General features: G+C 38.5%; 1 protein-coding gene and 2 pseudogenes across 1 annotated transcript in view; 1 reads left to right on the plus strand and 2 right to left on the minus strand.

Moving 5' to 3' along the window:
* Positions 1-18,387, minus strand: part of LOC137235183 (uncharacterized) — a 1,124,977-nt gene that overhangs the window by 308,799 nt on the left and 797,791 nt on the right. The gene's annotated exons all lie outside the window — the stretch shown is intronic.
* LOC137234708 (ER degradation-enhancing alpha-mannosidase-like protein 2) lies at positions 754-3,233 on the minus strand (annotated as a pseudogene).
* Positions 11,707-18,387, plus strand: part of LOC137234709 (small ribosomal subunit protein eS4-like) — a 35,632-nt pseudogene continuing 28,951 nt past the window's right edge.

The following is an 18,387-nucleotide window of genomic DNA, read 5'->3' on the forward strand; positions in this document are numbered from 1 at the left end:
TACGAATACAAATTACAGTCCTCCGCAAATTGGACCGTCAAATGTGATGAACGGTTTGCCTACAACAACAAACAACAGTACAACCGAGGTTATTTAATGGCCAGCCAAGTATTGCGCCACTGCAATATCAGTCACAACAACAACCATATATGCAGCAAACGCAACAGCAAATGCAACAGCATCAACAATTTCGCGAACAACAAAACCTCCCTTCACCAGGTGGTGGTGGTTATAATCAACAAATGAGCGTTACTCAAACGGTATTCAATCATTTTGGGATCAACACAAAATTGATTTATTGCAAAATCGTCATATATTGTCGCCTGCGACTTTACCACTACCTCGAATTGTGCTTAACAATCAATTTCATGAATCAATAAATTGCAATCCGAATATTATGCGCTGCACCATTGCTAAAATACCAGAAAGCAATTCCTTGCTACAGAAGTCCCGTTTGCCATTTGGCATATTAATACATCCATACCATGTATAAATAGCTTACCAATCATTCAATGTCCTAATATTGTGCGTTGCCGTCTCTGTCGTACATACACTAATCCGTTTGTGTATTTTGTGGACAGCAAGATGCGGAAGTGCAATAATTGTTACAGAATCAATGAATTGCCAGATGATTTTCAATATGATCCAGCAACAGAAAAGGGAATGTATCGGTTGCCTTGCTGGAGAGAGGAGAAATTGTTTATTCCTTTTCAATTACTGCCGACCATGATTGGTGATGTAATAAAAATGCACTTACCCAGCTCTGATAATGACACATAGTACGCTGACTCGTGTACCTGGTAATAGGTTGCTGCAGAGAGGAGAAATTGTTTATTCCTTTTCAATTACTGCCGACCATGATTGGTGATGTAATAAAAATGCACTTACCCAGCTCTGATAATGACACATAGTACGCTGACTCGTGTACCTGGTAATAGGTTATTCTCATCGCAAAGTAGATATAGATATTTTGTAGTTTCTGCAAGGGAGATACGATTTCCTTTCCCGTGAGTTACTACATTACGAATCTGCAAACACAAATATTAAATAAATATTAGCGACAGTATAGGAACAAAATATTGACTAAAAACCTACCGTTGCATATCCGCAACGCGTCTTAGCACTAAACTCAATTGACTGCAGCATATTTTTGCTCGATTCAGGAAGAAATTGATTTTTGTTGCACGCTATAAATACATCACTGACTAAATTAATTCTGGTCTCAAAGGATATATCTCACGATATGGCGAGGTCTCTCGCTGCGGTATATTATAGAATTCAGGCAGGAAACCAACTTACGCCACAATGTACTATATCTTACTAAAGTTCGCATCGCTGGTGTTATATCGCAAAATAAACTTAGCACACATGGCCAAAAGGCTTAAAGTGATTGAAAAATTGGTAAAGTAACTTGATCCTTATTCAAATTAGACCACACGTACCAGCCATCTTTTTTCAAATACTTATCTATATTTTTTTGCGCGCCCCATGAAACATTTACATTACTCAGGGCAATTTAGCATAGTTGCTGCTTTCGTATTCAAAAAATGAATCTACCCCAGCACCTATACATGAATCCAGAGCCGTCCAGCGCCCTGTTTGCACATCTTTATGATTGCCAAGGAGCCCAATTAGAGAACGCCGCTCCCATAAAGCGTACACAGCATTTAGAGCAATATCTTCATAAATTTTGTATTACCAGTTAAGCAACTAAGTGCACCAAATTCCACTAGAAATGCACCAACATCAGCTGTACCTGTGACTGACCTCTCAACTTGCGGTATACCATACCGTAAATTGGCAGTACCATAAGGCATGCCAGTAGCTGTATCAAATGCGTTACGTCCACAGCTAAACACAGTAATGGCCCTTTGCATGGCCAACCTTGCTGTAGCACAACGCCAGCGCGTCGTGATAACATATGCGCCGACAATTCTTATATTTGTTTCGAACATTGAAGCGTTGATATCTTTATCAACGTTTCAATGAGTTTAGCCATGTGTCTAGATTCCGTATCTTCCTCGGACCAATTGGTGGGAAATAAAAAAAATAAATTTAAGGCGCGATAACCTCCGAAGAGATTTTAGGCCGAGCTTCTCTTACAATTTACGTCGTGCTCCTTTTTAATTTTTCCTACAAATTGGCGGGATGGGACCTAATTGTTTTATGCCGACTCCGAACGGCATCTGCGAGGCAGATGAGTTTTCACTCAGAGCCTTTCATGGCAGAAATACACTCGGGGTGCTTGCTAAACACTGCCGAGGGGCGACCCGCTTAGAAGAATTTTCTTCTAATTGAAAAACCTTATTTTTAAAATTTTGATGTTGCTTTTCCCGGGGTGTGAATCCAGGGCATTCGGTGTGGTAGGCGGAGCACGCTATCATCACACCATGGTGGGTAATATTTTAGCTAATTCTACAAAACTTTTGGTAGCACTGCACTCCTTCAAAGAGATAAGCCGGTAGTGATCAATTTGTTATGCCCTTTGCCGGGTATACGTGATATTATTAAAGCGAATCCAAGTAGATCAGCAACATTAACGCTGCATTAAAAAAAATTACAAAAATGGTGCAAATAATTTTTGAACCAATAACCCACAATTAAGGTCATTAATTCAGTTGTTTCAAACGTGTACTTTATTCGGCAATGATATAAACGGAAGTGAAGTGAGTACAAAAAGAAATTACAATAGTGTATAAACAAGTTACAGTTACAGTAGAATGAAATAACACAGGGTTGCATTAGTATTACTTCGCACTCTCCAACACCTGCCCTAGAAGAATTTCGACTGCAACCTCTCAGAAAGTAGTATCTGTCATGCCTAAGCCCGTCATGCATTTTTAGTGCTTCTCGGCTGGTAGTCCCTTTGTTAAGACATCCGCTGGCATATCTTCAGATCGCTTGTAGTTTAAAATAATGTCACCGTTTTGATGCTTCTCTCGTATAAAGTGATAGCGTACGTCAATATGTTTGGTACGTGAATGGAAAGCGTTATTTTGCACAAGTTTTTGAGCACTCTGGCTGTCGTTAAACATTTCGATAGTTGAGTACTCTTTACCAATCTCGTTCAACATTTCACGTGGATAAAGTGCCTCTCTAGTAGCTTCACACAAAGCTATATATTCGGACTCTGTGCTTGAAAGAGACACAGTTTTCTGTTTACGAGCTTCCCATGATATAGGTGCCCCAGCTAATATAAAGGCGTAGCCGGAGTATGATCGTCTGTCCGTCATATTTGCACCCAGTCTGCGTCGACGACCGCGTGCGAGTCCATTCCTGTTTGCTTATAAAGGAGACCATAATTCAAAGTGCCTTTAAGATATCTAAGTATCCGCTTTGTTGCCTTCCAATGCTCCTCGTTGTAGTTGGAATTGAACTGGCTTAAAAAGTTAACTGCATAAGCCAAGTCAGGACGCGTAGTCACTGCTAAATATAATAGTGCACCAATTAAATTCTGATATGGATACTTCTTCATTAGGTCCACATCTGATTTAGCTGGTTTTTCCAGTGAAGTTACAATCTAATGGCGTTTTAATGGGTTTGCAATGTTCCATATGAAATCGTTTCAAAATTTCTAATGCGTATTGACGCTGACTCAAAAATAAAGATCGGTTTTGCAGATCTTGCCGAACATTTATACCTAGGCAAGTTTTAACTGGACCTATGTCCTTCATTTGAAAACATTTGGTAAGATATTGTTTAACATCCATACCCGATCGTTTGTGGCAATCAACAGATCGTCGACATATACAGTGATTAACACGAGTTTAAGTTTTATTTTCATAATAAACAAACATGGGTCACGTTCCGAAGGTGTGAACCCCATTTTACGTAGTGTGGCGCTTAATTTTTGATACCATTGGAAACCTGATTGCCGTAAACCATATAAAGACTATTTAAGTTTACATGCCGGATTGTTCGCTTTAGCTATATCTGATTTCCACTTTCAGCTGTGCTTCTAATTTCTCGAGCTTGTTGGTCATCCACATTCATCAATTTTCCTGAAACCACTTTATGTAAGATTTCACTCAAGTATTCTGGCAATTCTATATACACGCAATTCTATATCACCGTTCAAGTAAGCTTGATGTACTTGCAAGTTAAGCTCCGCTGCTAATGCTGATAGCAGTCGAATCGAAGTTAATCGAGCAACGGGAGAGTATGTGACATTAAAGTCCTCTCCTGGACGTTGCGAGCACCCTTTTGCTACCAGACGCGCTTTTTTCATTTTACCATTTTTGGTTCGAAATACAAAACGATTGCCAATAATTTTTCTTTCTGTGGGTCGCTCAACAATATCCCACGTTTTATTTAACATTTGTGCCATATGCTCATTTCCAACAGCATTGAGCCATGATGCACCCTCATCCGCATTTACTGCTTCTTGAAATATTTCTGGGTCATTGGTCAACACTAGATTTGCATATTCACAATCCTTGCTATTTGCATCGGAGCTTTCGGCAACTTCTTCAGTTGCACTATTTGCCGGTTGTTGATAAACTTTTTTGTGTCGACCAGATCCCGTGGTTTTAATTACCGCGTTTTGTGTCTTCGACACCATCACGTCCGCTTGAAGATTGTTCAGCAACTTCGTCTGACTGAACATATAATTCATCGTTTTTCAATTGTGCGGAGATGTCATCAGACTGAACATAAATTTCATCGTTTTTGAATTTAAAATAAATTTCTAAACTTTCTAACTTTTCATCATTACGTTTCTTGAATATTTTATCTAGAAATTGAACATCGCAGCTAACTAAAACTTTTCTTTTGTCTGGCGAGCATAGGCGATACGCTTTGGCTTCTGTTGAATAGCCAACGAGGATACATTCCTATGAGCGTGAGTCAAATTTACTATTTTTATTGTCCTTTTTCAATACGTATGACTTTGTACCGAAAGGTCTCAAATGAATTACTGTTGGTGTTTTCCCCGACCAAATTTTAAGTGGCAGTTCGTTTTTCAGCACTTTGGTTGGGCACCTATTTCTTACATAATTTGCAGTGTTAATGGCTTCTGTCCAAAAAAGCAGCTGGTAAACCTGCCTGCTTCAGCATACACTGAGACATTTCAAAAAGCGTTCCGGTGTATAGAGAGCAGTCAGCCGTCGCTTAATACCACAATCATTTAAATAGTTTTGAAAGTCGGTGCTCATATATTCCAAGCCGTTGTCAGATTGAAGCATTTTTATTTTCTTCCCTGTGAAATTTTCTGCCGCATTCTTAAATAATTTAAACATTTGCAGAGCTTCACTTTTTTGTTTCATAAAATAGATTTCGCTATATCGCGTAAAATCGTCCGTAAAAGTTATAAAGTATTTTGCGCCTGAGTGTGAGCGTGATCGCATTGGCCCACTAACTTTAGTGTGGACGATTTCTAACAAATCGGACGTGCGCTGCTCGCTCTGTTTCGGAAAACTTTCCTTTGTTTGTTTTTCGCTAATACAAATTTCACATGTTTGCAGCTTTTCGTTAGTGTCAAATTTTATGCCGTGCACCATGTTTACTACACGATTGAAATCATTGTCGTTTAAATGACCCATTCGCTCGTGCCAAGTGTGTGTATTGATATTTTTCATTTCAGAAATATTTGCAATAGGTTCAGCGCTTTTAATATAATACAAATCACCAATTCGTGTAGCTGTAAGAATGCGTTTGTAATTTTTCACAACAATTGCTTCATCTCGTCGAAAAATCATTTCGTACCCTTTGTCAGCAATTTTTGACACAGACAATAAATTTGTTCGTAGCTCTGCCACGTACATCACTTTTTCGAAGTTGATTCTCTCACTATTTCCCCTTTCGTTGATAGTCGTTTTGACGTTACCAACACATGTGATGCTAGCTGTGTTGCTGTTCGCCAGGCACAGAGTTTTGTTTATCTTTTTAAATGTTTCGAAGTTTTCTCTATTTGAAGACATATGCTATGAACACCCACTGTCTAAGCACCAATATTCGTTTAGATATTTTGCCAACAATGCTGATTCAGAGAACAAAGATTTTTCGAATTTGTCTTCGTTAGCTTGACGTGCGTTTGAATGCGAATATTTCTCCTTTTATTTTGCTCGGCAATTACGTGCAATGTGACCAACTCAGCCACATTTGTAGCAATTTCGTTTTTCTTGTTTTTTTTTTTTGATGCAATTTGCTTGCCGTAAGTGTGGTCAGCTTGACTTTTATTGTAACTCTTACCTTTTGATTGCGCAATTAATCCATTTTGCTCTGCATCGGCCTCTTTGGCTTTTCTGGATTGTTCTTCCATTATTTTTACGCGAATAACGTCTGGCTTGGGCAGCTCATCACGCGTCTCTAGGGCACAACGGAAGGTTTCGTAGGACACTGGTAAACTATACAATAATAAAATTATCAGCAGATCGTCACCCACAGTTACATTTATTTCTTTGAGCTTAGCAACTGCATGGGAGAATTCGTTGAGATGTTCAAGGACGTTATCCCCTTCCTTCATACGAGCAAGCGCAATACGTTTTAACAGGGTGGCTTTTCGAGCAGGCCCTTTTGATTGAAAAGTTGACTCTAGTTTCTTCCACATATCATGCGCTGTTTCACATTCAGTGACTAAACCCAACTCTGATGGAGACATAGCAAGCGTTATGTCGATCGAATCCCTTCCATTTTGCGCAGCGTTTGCGTCGCATGGACATGGATTTTCACCCGATGCATAACCCCAAAAATCGCACTTTATCAAGATGGCACGCATTTGTAGCTTCCAGCTATCATAATTATCCACGTTGAGCGGATCAATCTTCACACTTGTCGTGGCCATTTTTTAATAAATCGACGTAACTATTTTCAGTAACCGATCGCTCAAATTTATATCGAATTTAACTTCTTGAAAAAATTACTATTTTCCGAATTTAGGTAGGGCTGGGCCCATAACCCGTTGTTTCAAATGTGTACTTTATTCGGCAATGATATAAACAATTTAATAAGTACTCTTTATTTTAAATGGTTATCACGCAATACCCGAAACGAATAAAAAACTAAAGAAATTAGAAGAAATGTATAAAATTATAAAAAGAAGCATACTTACTCAACCAAACCAAGTTTTTTTTCATATATCAATTTACTACATGCTTGCTGAAAATGTATGTATACTTATTTTTCATAAATGACAGTTCTGAATGAACAGAACAAGGTTTTCACTCGTATAACATTTTATTTTTTTCTGCTCTTAAGCCGTGAACACATTTCACGCGATACTATGGGACACACAAAAAAAAATTTTTTTAAATAAAAAAACCTTTATAAAGAAAACAAAGAAAGCCTTCTGGCAGAATAATTGTATAACTTTTTTATTTCTTTTTTTATTTGTCTTTATAAAAAAAAAAAACGAACGAAAATGCCTAGGACCGGGGGTGCTTGAGCCGTCGGTGCAGGATCAATGAGCTAGCCGACGAGTAACGCATGGGGCAGCAAGGGTACCCGTACGGGCAACCTCATCTGCATATTTAAGTGGGCCGCCAACGTACCTCACGTATAAAGCACGTATGATATATGCGGTACTGGAAGCGGGGCTTGCCTCCGCGCTCAGCGACCCACTCCAACAACTCCCCTCCTGCCGCCGATAGAAACCGGAACACCACCGCGCACCGGATCAGGCGGATCCGCAGATAAACGCGCCAGTGCCACCGTATATTTCTAAGCACCACGGGCCCCTGCCATGTGTGGTCTTCCGTACCCGAGTCAGCCATCTGAAAAAAAAAAAATAAAATCTTTAACTACATATTCCATAAAAACTACCACCCTAACTTACCTCGTGTCCATGGGTGGTGAGGACCGGCACCTCCCGCCGTCTCCCATCCGCCCCATACGCGGTCACAAATTTCATTGCAGCCATCTGGAAAAGAATGGTAACATCATATTAGTAACACGAATTCTAACAAAAAAAACTAAGTCACGCTATAAATGTAGTTTTCTTTACCCACTTTCAGCAAACACAACAACACTACACTACAGTGCTGCCAGACGGGCATCAGCGAATAGGCGAAACACAAAAAAGCTGATCAGATGAGCGGAGGTCGACCTCAAGACGACCGTCTTCTGTGACGCCAACTGCTGTGTTGCAGTGTATTAACAACTTCAGTCTTTCTATCAAGATTGAAAATACATGTAGAAAATAACAAACTACCTTTTATATGCTATATGCTATATAAGATACTATATTTTCAGAAAAGGAACAACAAAATAGGTCAATTCATACTGGACAGTGGTGCATCTAGTCACATGTGTTGTGAGAAACATTTATTTACTGAACTAAGTGAATGCGATGATGAGGCTACGTTAGCCACCGGCGACAAAGTAAAAGTACATGCTATTGGTAATGTAAAATTAAAATCAGAATTTTCTGACATTACTTTAATGGATGTAATGGAACATCCACAATTAAACTCTATTTTTTTGTCTGTTGGAAAAATTGTTGAGAGGGGTAACAAAGTGTTGTTTTTGAATAACAAAGCCATTTTTAAGAATAAACCTAATTATATTTTATTTAATGCACATTTGAAAAATAATATTTATGTAGTATTAGTGTGTAAGAAAAAAGAGAGTGTCGCAATGAATGTAAATAGTGAGAAGTCATGGGAAAAAATTAGGCTACGGCATAAACGCTTTGGTCACTTAAATTGTGGAGATATAGTTAAACTTTTTAATGAAAATATGCTGAAGAGCGAAGAGAAGCTAAGCAAAGTATAATGTTTTGATTGTAGTGTTTGTGCCCTGTGTAAAATTAAGAAAAACAGCTTCTCTAGCTACAAGAGAATTTTGTCAAATCAGCCATTAGAAATTGTTCACTCGGACTTAAGTGGTCCGATGAGAGTTAGGTCAGAAGGTGGCTTTATTTTATGTCTTTCATAGACGACTACACTAGATATGCGCATATTCATAATCTGAATCACTTGAATGTTTGAAAGATTTCGTGGCTAGAGCAGAAAATCAAACTGGTAAACGCTTAAAAATTCTAAGAAGTGATAACGGCAGGGAATATGCTAATAAAGAAGTAAAAGCATATTTGAGTATGAAGGGCATTACTCACCAAACAGCTATACCGTATACGCCGGAGCAAAACGGCGTAGCAGAACGCTTCAACAGAACTGTCGTTGAGATGGCGCGTTGTCTGTTGGAACAATCGCAATTACCGCACAGTTTGTGGTCCGAGGCAATCAATACGGCCACCTATATTCATAACCGATCGCCGTCTAAGAGTTTAAAGAGTAATACTTCATTTGACCGATGGGTGGGGCGAAAGCCTTATGTTGGTGAAATGAAGGTATTCGGCTGTGACGCCGTTATATTAGACAAAAAGCTTGGGAAATCGAAATTTGAGCGAAGAGATGACATGGTGAAGTTCGTTGGGTATGCGAGAGAGTGCAAGGCATACAGATTTTATAATTGTCACACTAAGTCTATTAGCGTAGCAAGAGATGCTATATTTTTTGAAAATACAAAAACAAGTGGTAGCGTTCAATCAGACGAAAGTAGCGGGCAAGGGAAAAATGACATTTTACCTTTACTTTGTCAGCAAGATGTAGGTATCTCAGGTGAGAACGATAATATAAGTACTGAAGAAAGTAGGTCCAAAAATCAAAGAGAAGACTTTGGTGAAAATATTGGTAGCGATTCTGAAGCAGAAAAAATCTTGAATGATCACAGGACAATCAAAAGGGGAAGGCCAAAAATTCTCAGAAATGGTACTGTAGGTAGACCACGTAAAATGTATGCTCTTGATCCGGCTACCAATGATCTGAATGCAATCGAATGTGTGAAGTGCGACCCAATCACCGTTAAAGAAGCTTTGAGCTGCGAAGAATCTGTGCATTGGAAAATGCTATGGAAACAGAAATGTTGACATTAGCTGATAATGGTACATGGGATCTAGTAGATCCACCACAGCAAAATATTATAAGTTGTAAATGGGTGTTTTCTACAAAAAGACGAACTGATGGAAGTGTTCAAAAATACAAGGCTCGACTCATCGCACAAGATTGTTCTCAAAGAGAGAACATTGACTATTTCGATACTTACTCACCCGTTGTAAGACATGCAACTATTCGTCTAATATTGGCACTCTCAGTTAAACATAGGCTTCTGGTACATCATTTCGACGTAGCCGCAGCTTATCTTAACGGAGAGTTGAAAGAAGAAATATTTATGCGACAACCAGAAATATTTGAAGATCCCGAAAGGCCACAAAGCGTTTGTCGCTTGAAGAAGTCAATATATGGCTTGAAGCAAGCTGGTAGGGATTGGTCAGACAAGGTTAATGAAATATTATTGAAAATGGGTTTTAACCGTTCTAAATCCGATTGTTGCGTTTTTATAAAATAGAATCTAATGAAATCAGCATAATTGGCTTTATGTTGACGACTTTATAGCCGCATGCAACTCAAAGGATTTAATTGCTGATTTTCTAAATAAGTTGAACGAAAGTATACAGTAGTTGACAAAGGTCCCATACAGCATTATCTCGGAATGCAGATCGAAAGAGATGGCAGTTTTGGTACCATACCAGAAGTCGTATATCACAAAGTTACTTGATGAGTGGGGGATGGCTGAGTGTAAGCCTGCCTATACACCTATTCCAAGTGGATATTATCTGCAAAAATGTCACGAACCTGATTGTGTGGGGGAAGCAACGAAGAAGTTTCAATCCGTAATGGGTGCATTAACATATATAGCGACGATTTCAAGGCCTGACATATCATTTGCTGTTTCTAAGCTCTCGCAATTTTGCAGTCACGCTCATCAAAAACAATTTGCTATGGCCAAGCACATTTTGCGATATTTAAAAGGCATGAGTGATGAGTCTTTAATTTACTCTAACGGCAACCAATTTGTATGCTACACAGATTCAGACTGCGCATCTGATGCGTCTGATAGAAAGTCGTATACTGGATTCGTGCTTATGTTTGACCACGGGCCAATACAATGGGAGTCCAAGAAACAAAATGTAATAGCTTTAAGCTCTACCTAAGCTGAGTACATTTCCATGTCTCAAGCAGCAAAGGAAGTAATGTTTCTTAGAAACTTACTTAATGAAATTGGATTCAAATCATATACCAAATCGCCAACAAATATCTATTGTGATAATCAAGGGGCTGCTTTTGTGGCCAAAAATGAGACCACTAAGAAGAGGAGCAAACACATAGATATCAAGTATCACTATATAAGAGACAAATGTAACTCAAATGAAATAAATATTGAATATGTCTCCACAACAGATAATGTAGCTGATGGCTTTATTAAATTTTTAAGTAAAGTCAAACATAATATGTCTTGTATAAATTTATTTACAAGAAATCATGTAAGTTAAATTTAAGAATTACGTGAATAATGGTTGAGGTGGGTTTGTTAGATTATATACACTATAATTCAACCCAGGTTCACTACTCTCTTCAATTGTTATTTGCTTTACATGTTCATTCTTAGATCATACGATACATGGTATGTATAACTATATGGATTATTACATAAATTTAATAAATTGGGAACCGTTCATCTACGACAACGTGTTTTTTTACATCTACTGCTTAAAAATGCTAACAAAAATAAAATAAGATTATTCATTCCACATAAGCCCTTTATCCCGAGTACGCCAACTATAATATCAGCCACAATAAAGCCTCTAGTGTACATCCATACGCCACCCAACAACTTCAAACGCCATAAAAATTAACAAATTCCCGTTCCAGAATGACGGGTTTCTTGGCTAAACGCAACAAAACGAAGCAACGCGAAGATAATGCTATCGAATCTGAACAACGACATAAATTTGTAAATGCTAAGGAAATTTGTACAATCCTACAATCAAAGAATAATAAAAAGAGTTGTGGTGATGACGGAATCTCAAATTTCTTACTCAGGAAAACAACGAATGATTTCTGGAGATTTTTAGTTATATTTTTCAACCACTCACTTAATATATCCTATATTCCGACACAATGGAAAACTCCAAAGGTAATCTGTGTGCCAAAACCAAACTCTAACTCTGATTCAGTCTATAGTTACAGCCCAATATCCCTTCTTTCAAATATAAGTAAACTTCTAGAAGATTTAATACTTGAAAAAATTAAAGAACACATGGAAGAGTGCAATTAATTTTTAACATTTAGAAAAATTTGTGGTTTTTGTTCTTTTTTGTTGTATTAAAAATTGTTGTGTCTCTAAATAAAACGGCCTGCTACTGCTTTCTTGTATTATAACGCAAGGATATTTAATTCTATGTTGAAGCAAAACATAAAATTTGTTTTTTTTTTTATAAAAGTTTTCAGATCTACCTGTTTTTCGAAAAGGCTATTTTTAAGGCCTTTTTCGAACTTTGATGGAAAATAAAAAAAGGACAAAAAAGGTCTCCGTGAACTTTACAGCAGGTATTTGCTACATATTCAGTTACCCGAATTCACAAGATCTACCTGCATCCAGCTGCGATTTCACTTTTACATCAAATAAAGAGAAGCAACCTTGAATATAAATACTCGTCTGAGTAGGTATAGGTAAGAAGGAGGCGAATTTAGTACGGTCACTTTTGTTGTTGGAATTTGTTAATAAAACCAAATTTTTCGGTTACAAGCTCCATAATATACCTGGAACTCATTTCCAAAATTGGAGTATATAAAACAATGTTAAATACAACGCCCAAAATCAGTCATTTTTTGGGGTCTATAGAATAAAGTATTCTGTTTATTTAAATAAACATAAATATAGCTCACATATTTTTTTAGTAAGATAGTAAGATATACTCGATGGCAAATTTTAATATGTCTCTAGAAAACTCTAAACTATTTGAGATGTTCAAATCTTCAAAGACAAAAGCGGAGTTCGTTGAGGATATTATGACAGAATTACCAAATGAAGCATGCAACAAAGAAAACGAAGACTTGAAAGAAAAAATTGGCTTCTTCTACATTCCAATACAAAGAAAATGGCAAGCAGTCGGTCGTTCTACTTCAAGGTTCATAAGTAAGCATGAAAGCTGGCTAGCTGGTAAAAGCTTTTTGGACGAAGAAATGCCTAGCACATCAACCAATCGAACTAGAGGAAAACCAACAAAACCCCTAGAAGAATGTTCGACCTACACAAGAAAAAGGAAGGTGTCAGTTTACACTAGAACTATGGTCACGACTCATCTTTCAGAAGCATTGGCTATTAAATATAAAAAGGACGAAGAAAACACCAAGTGCCATATCATAGGAGCAGTTGCGTTAGCAAGTACAGTGCTATTGAGAGAGGCCTTGTCTCCAATCCATCGCCTGGTTTACTGTTACATTACCTACATATATTCCGGTCTTTCTTATTTCATCATTCTGACGCCGCTAATTGTACGGAGGCCTTGCATCCAATATGTGCTCAACTCGATCCCCTCCACATTTGCAGTTTGTTCACCACTCACAAAACTCGACTGTTCAATGTTCGCTGCTGCGCCGGAGCCTTTCCAGACTTCGTAGACACTGCATTATTTGCCCTATTACATAGCATACCGAGGACCATTTTACCTTTCTTTGTAACATGCATCCAACAATTGTTTCAGGAGTGTAATCCTCTCTAGAAATTCTTCGTAGTTTGCATCTCGAGCTATAGAACCTAATACACTCGAAAAATACATGGTAAACATATTCTACTGTATCGCCACCACAGTGATCGCATACGTTGTTAGGCTCCTGATTGAATCGGTGCAAATATTCCTTAAAGCATCCGTGACCACTCAGAAACTGTGTGAGGTAGAAATCTACCTCGCCGTACTTTCTAGATATCCATATATTAATATCTGGGATACATCGGTGTGTCTAGCGTCCCTTTGTTGAGGCGTTCCACCTGAGCTGCCAGTTCTGTACGCTTAGCTCTCGTGTTCCATTACGTGAGTTTTGATCCGGATAAATCGTCGCTGCTTCTTTCGATAATACGCCTATAGGACACATTCCTTCGATGATTAGTGTTGCGTCGTCAGAGACAGTTTTAAAGGCGCTAAAAATGCGTAGCGCACATAGGCGGTAGGTTGACTTTCCCCCCGGCGAAGTATGATTTATACTCCGCGGCCTGATTCCAAACAGGAGACCCGTAGAGTATTTGGGTTTTTACAACGCCAGCAAGAATTTGACGTCGTCGTTGCTTTGCTCCTCTTGCATTTATCATTATCCTAGATAATGCTGCTACGGTTTTTGCTACCTTTTCATTGGCATATTCTAAGTGGGTTTTGAATGACAACCTCCTATCTATCACAACCCCCAAGTAATTGCAGGCAGCGTGTCGATGTTATGGCGGCCGATTCTTATAGTGATCTGCTCCATCCTCTTCCTGCTTGATATGGGTACAGCCTCTGTTTTTTGTTCCGCCAGCTGCAGTCCATTTTCCGTAAGCCACAATTGAACAATCGCTATGCTTGCATTAGATTTGGCGCATATTTCGCCTAGGTGCATGGCCGTGACTACAAATGCGATAATATCGTCCGCGAAGCCAATAATTCTAACCCCATTGGGTACCTTGAGGTGCAATACTCCGTCATACATAATGTTCCAAAGCGGTCGCCGAGCACGGAGCCTTGAGGACCACCGCCTATGACGTGAGTTTTTTCTACTCCAGCAGCCGTTTCATATTCCAGCACTCTACCTTCAAAGAGCTGCGAACGATCCTACGCTGGTAAAGGGATATGCCTATCCTGTCAGAGTTTCTAGAATTTTTACCTAATTGGCAGTGTTGGAGGCATTTTTCACATCCAAAGTAACTATAAGGCAATATTCCTTAGAGCCTTAGAGCCATCGAGTGCCACTTATGGCCTCTTGTGCCACTTTCTTCGACATGTTCGCAGCTTGGATGGTAGACCTTCCTTTCCTAAATCCAAACTGGTTATCGGAAATACCCCTCAAATCTTCGATTTCTTTTTCGAGTCGATTATTAAGCTCTGATTGAGAGCTCTGTTTGGTACCTCGTCTGGGCCAGGAGACTTGCGGTCTTGCAGTCTATTAACCGCATGAAGGACTTCGACGACGGTAACCTCATCAAATGAGTGTAGTGCTGCACATGATGTGGGAGAAACAAGCTCCCTTTGCGTGGGAAATTAAGTATCTACCACGTTTCTGAGAAAAGACGGGCATGTTGACATCGCCTCCTCTTTGTGTTTTAATTTCTTAAACACCAATTTTAAAGCTGTGCCATAGGCGTCAGTCGACGTCGTCGCAAAGCTTAAGAAAGCATTCGCGCTTACTATATTTTATTGCTCTCTTAAATGCGAGTCGCGATCTTTTGTAGGTAGCTTTGCACTCTAGGAAGTCAGGCCTTCCTCCGGCCCGTTGATAACGCCTCCTGGCCTGAATACACTCTCTCCTTAAGGAGTGTATGCGCTCGTTCCACCAAAATGTGGAACCATGTTGTTTGCCCTTGGGCTTTCTAGTCATTGACTCATCGCATGCTGCTCTAATATCCGCCATTCATTTATTCGCAATTTTTTAGCACTTCCTTTATATTCGACTGTTGGCAACATTAGCTTAAATATGTCGGGATATTGATGCTTGTGTATATGCTGTGTGCCCATTCAGAACCGAGGTTGGGTTTTACTGATCGATTTGTGTGGCTGACTGAGGCAAGTAAAAGTCCGTAATTTTAGTCGTTTGACCTTCTTTGTGAGTTTGTTGTTTTGGTGCGTTAATTGTTTTGTGGTAATTTGTTGTTGTGTGTTTGTCTGTTTCACCTGTGTGATTACTTTGTTTCTTGTAAACAAGTTTTAAAGGCTCGAATATTGTCTCAGAAATTGTGTTTATCTGTTCCTTTCTTATTCTGCCGTGGAATGTTTTCTGTTTGTAGATTTCCATGTCTTCGAGTACGTTTACGTCAGCCTTTTGCTTGTATGTGAAGAAACCTAACTGTTTTATTGATGTTTACTGAGGAACACTCATTTTCGACCATGTAATTCACGAAGCTAGATTCTGGTATAATGTTTGGATTCCGTGTTTTTTTGTTGTAATCTCTAATGTGCTCTCTGAACCTAATTCTTATTAGCCATCCTGTTTGTCCTAAGTAACTTTGTTGGCATCCACAGGTAAGCTTGTATACGCTGTGGCTGCTAAACGGATCCTCTGAGTTAGTGTTAGTTCTTAGTTTCCACCCTAGATTGGTCGATGTTTTGAACGCTGTGTTAATGTTGTATTTTTTAAAGAAGTTTGCCAATTTATATGTTGCTTTTCCAGTATATGTCATAGTCGTCCAGGTGTTATTATTTTCCTTTTCATTATTTCATTTGCTATATATGACTTCAAGCTCTCTCTTATATGCCTCTTGTGTAAGAGGTGTTCATTCAAGTCTATGTACCAAATGCCTTAATGCTGCATTTGTATGCTCTGGGGGGTGATTTGAGGTAATATGTATTATTGTGTCGGTGGCCGTTGGCTTTCTATATATGTCATAGTTAAATATTTTGGCAATCTTGTCAATATTTATCGTGAGGTCTAGATAGTTGATTCCTTCGTCTTTTTCGGTTTCTATTGTAAATTTTATATTTCCGTGCTGCTTGTTGAGGTACGCCAGTACAAGCTCTTCGTTATTAGTAGTTAAAACGCATATTATGTCATCCACGTATCTAGCATAAAATGACACGCCTAATTTAGACTTCAGCTCCTGTACGTACTTTTCTTCCAGATTTGGCATGAACACTTCCATAAGAATGGGTGACGTGGGGCTTCCCATTCCAAGACTGCTTGTTTGTCTATATATTTTATTGTTAAATTGAAAATAGGGTTGACGTAAAGTGGTTCTAAGCTTATTTGTGATTGGCATAATTTTCACTTTGTTTTTTGTATTATGAACTATTGTTGAGCTAACTATGTCCAAAGTCTCCGATAGCGGTATTGATGGGTATAAATCTTTTATGTCAAAAGATACCAATTTGCTGTTCTTTGTTAGTTCTACGGTTTCAAGTTTCTCTATTAGTTCTGTTGTATTAACTATTGCATATTCGTTCCTTAGCTCCAGAGTATCTTTCAATATCGTTATTATATATTTGGACAGTTTGTAACATGGTGCCGATTTAAAATTAATATTGGGCCTCATTGGCGTGTCCGGCTTTGTAATGTAGTGTAACACACCTCGCTCATAGAACGTCGCCGGCTGTGCATGCTCGCGTTATCTGGGCCAAAGCTCGTCGGATTTGGTGGGTCCTTGCCGCCACTAAGCCACCTATTAACTCGATATACATATAATGAAAATCATGAACTTATTTATTAACAACAACCCTAAAAAAATTACCCAATCAAATCCAATGAACATTGAAAAACGGAAAGACTGTTCGGATGAAAGTTCCTCTAATTAATCTCAGGAATGCCATTGCTACACGGCCTCCTTCTCTTCCCTACACATTCATAAAGGGATACATTTATGCATCACCAACCCAAGCATACTTACGAACCTAAGGTTTAATCTATCTCACAAAATAAATATGAATTTACCAGCACATATTTCCAAATCAAACACAAAAATCTTTATTTAACAAATTCATGGTAACCGACTTCATGTCTAAGCTTTTAATTTTAAATTAGTGTATTTAGCGACCTTTTTGATTTTAACGATTATTTGTTTTGCCGGCTTTAGGTCAATGTTAAATAAAACACATATGGTTTTTATGATTTTTAATAATCAGGGATTGCCCATATTGCTTTTTTTTAAATGTATGAAAACATTTATTTGAAGCAATTTTTTAATTTTATAATTTATTTAATAATTTGGGAAAAATTTAAACAACGTGACATCAGGACGGACAAGGCGACAGCTGTTTCGATTATACCTTGTAAATCTCTTCAAAGCCTTTTCTCCCGGGAGTGGGAGTCGAACTCGCACCCCTACGATAGTTGAAATGGTTGTAAACGCATTCAGCTACGTCATGCCTGTTGTGAAGTCTTTCCCAATTGCCTTCCTTTTGCATATTTTAATCTTTTAAAAGACAAGGCGACAGCTGTTTCGATTATACCTTGTAAATCTCTTCAAAGCCTTTTCTCCCGGGAGTGGGAGTCGAACTCGCACCCCTACGATAGTTGAAATGGTTGTAAACGCATTCAGCTACGTCAAGGCAATTGGGAAAGACTTCACAACAGGCATGACGTAGCTGAATGCGTTTACAACCATTTCAACTATCGTAGGGGTGCGAGTTCGACTCCCACTCCCGGGAGAAAAGGCTTTGAAGAGATTTACAAGGTATAATCGAAACAGCTGTCGCCTTGTCCGTCCTGATGTCACGTTGTTTAAATTTTTCCCAAATTATTAAATAAAACACATATGGTTTTGTTTATCTCCAATATATTTCGGCTACACACCGGTAACCGTCTTCAGGGCAGACTGTTGACAAACATAAAACATTTAAATTATAATTAAAATCACATTTTTAACAAATAATAT

Source organism: Eurosta solidaginis, chromosome X (assembly GCF_040869045.1).
Source record: "Eurosta solidaginis isolate ZX-2024a chromosome X, ASM4086904v1, whole genome shotgun sequence".
In the NCBI taxonomy this organism is placed as follows: domain Eukaryota; kingdom Metazoa; phylum Arthropoda; class Insecta; order Diptera; family Tephritidae; genus Eurosta; species Eurosta solidaginis.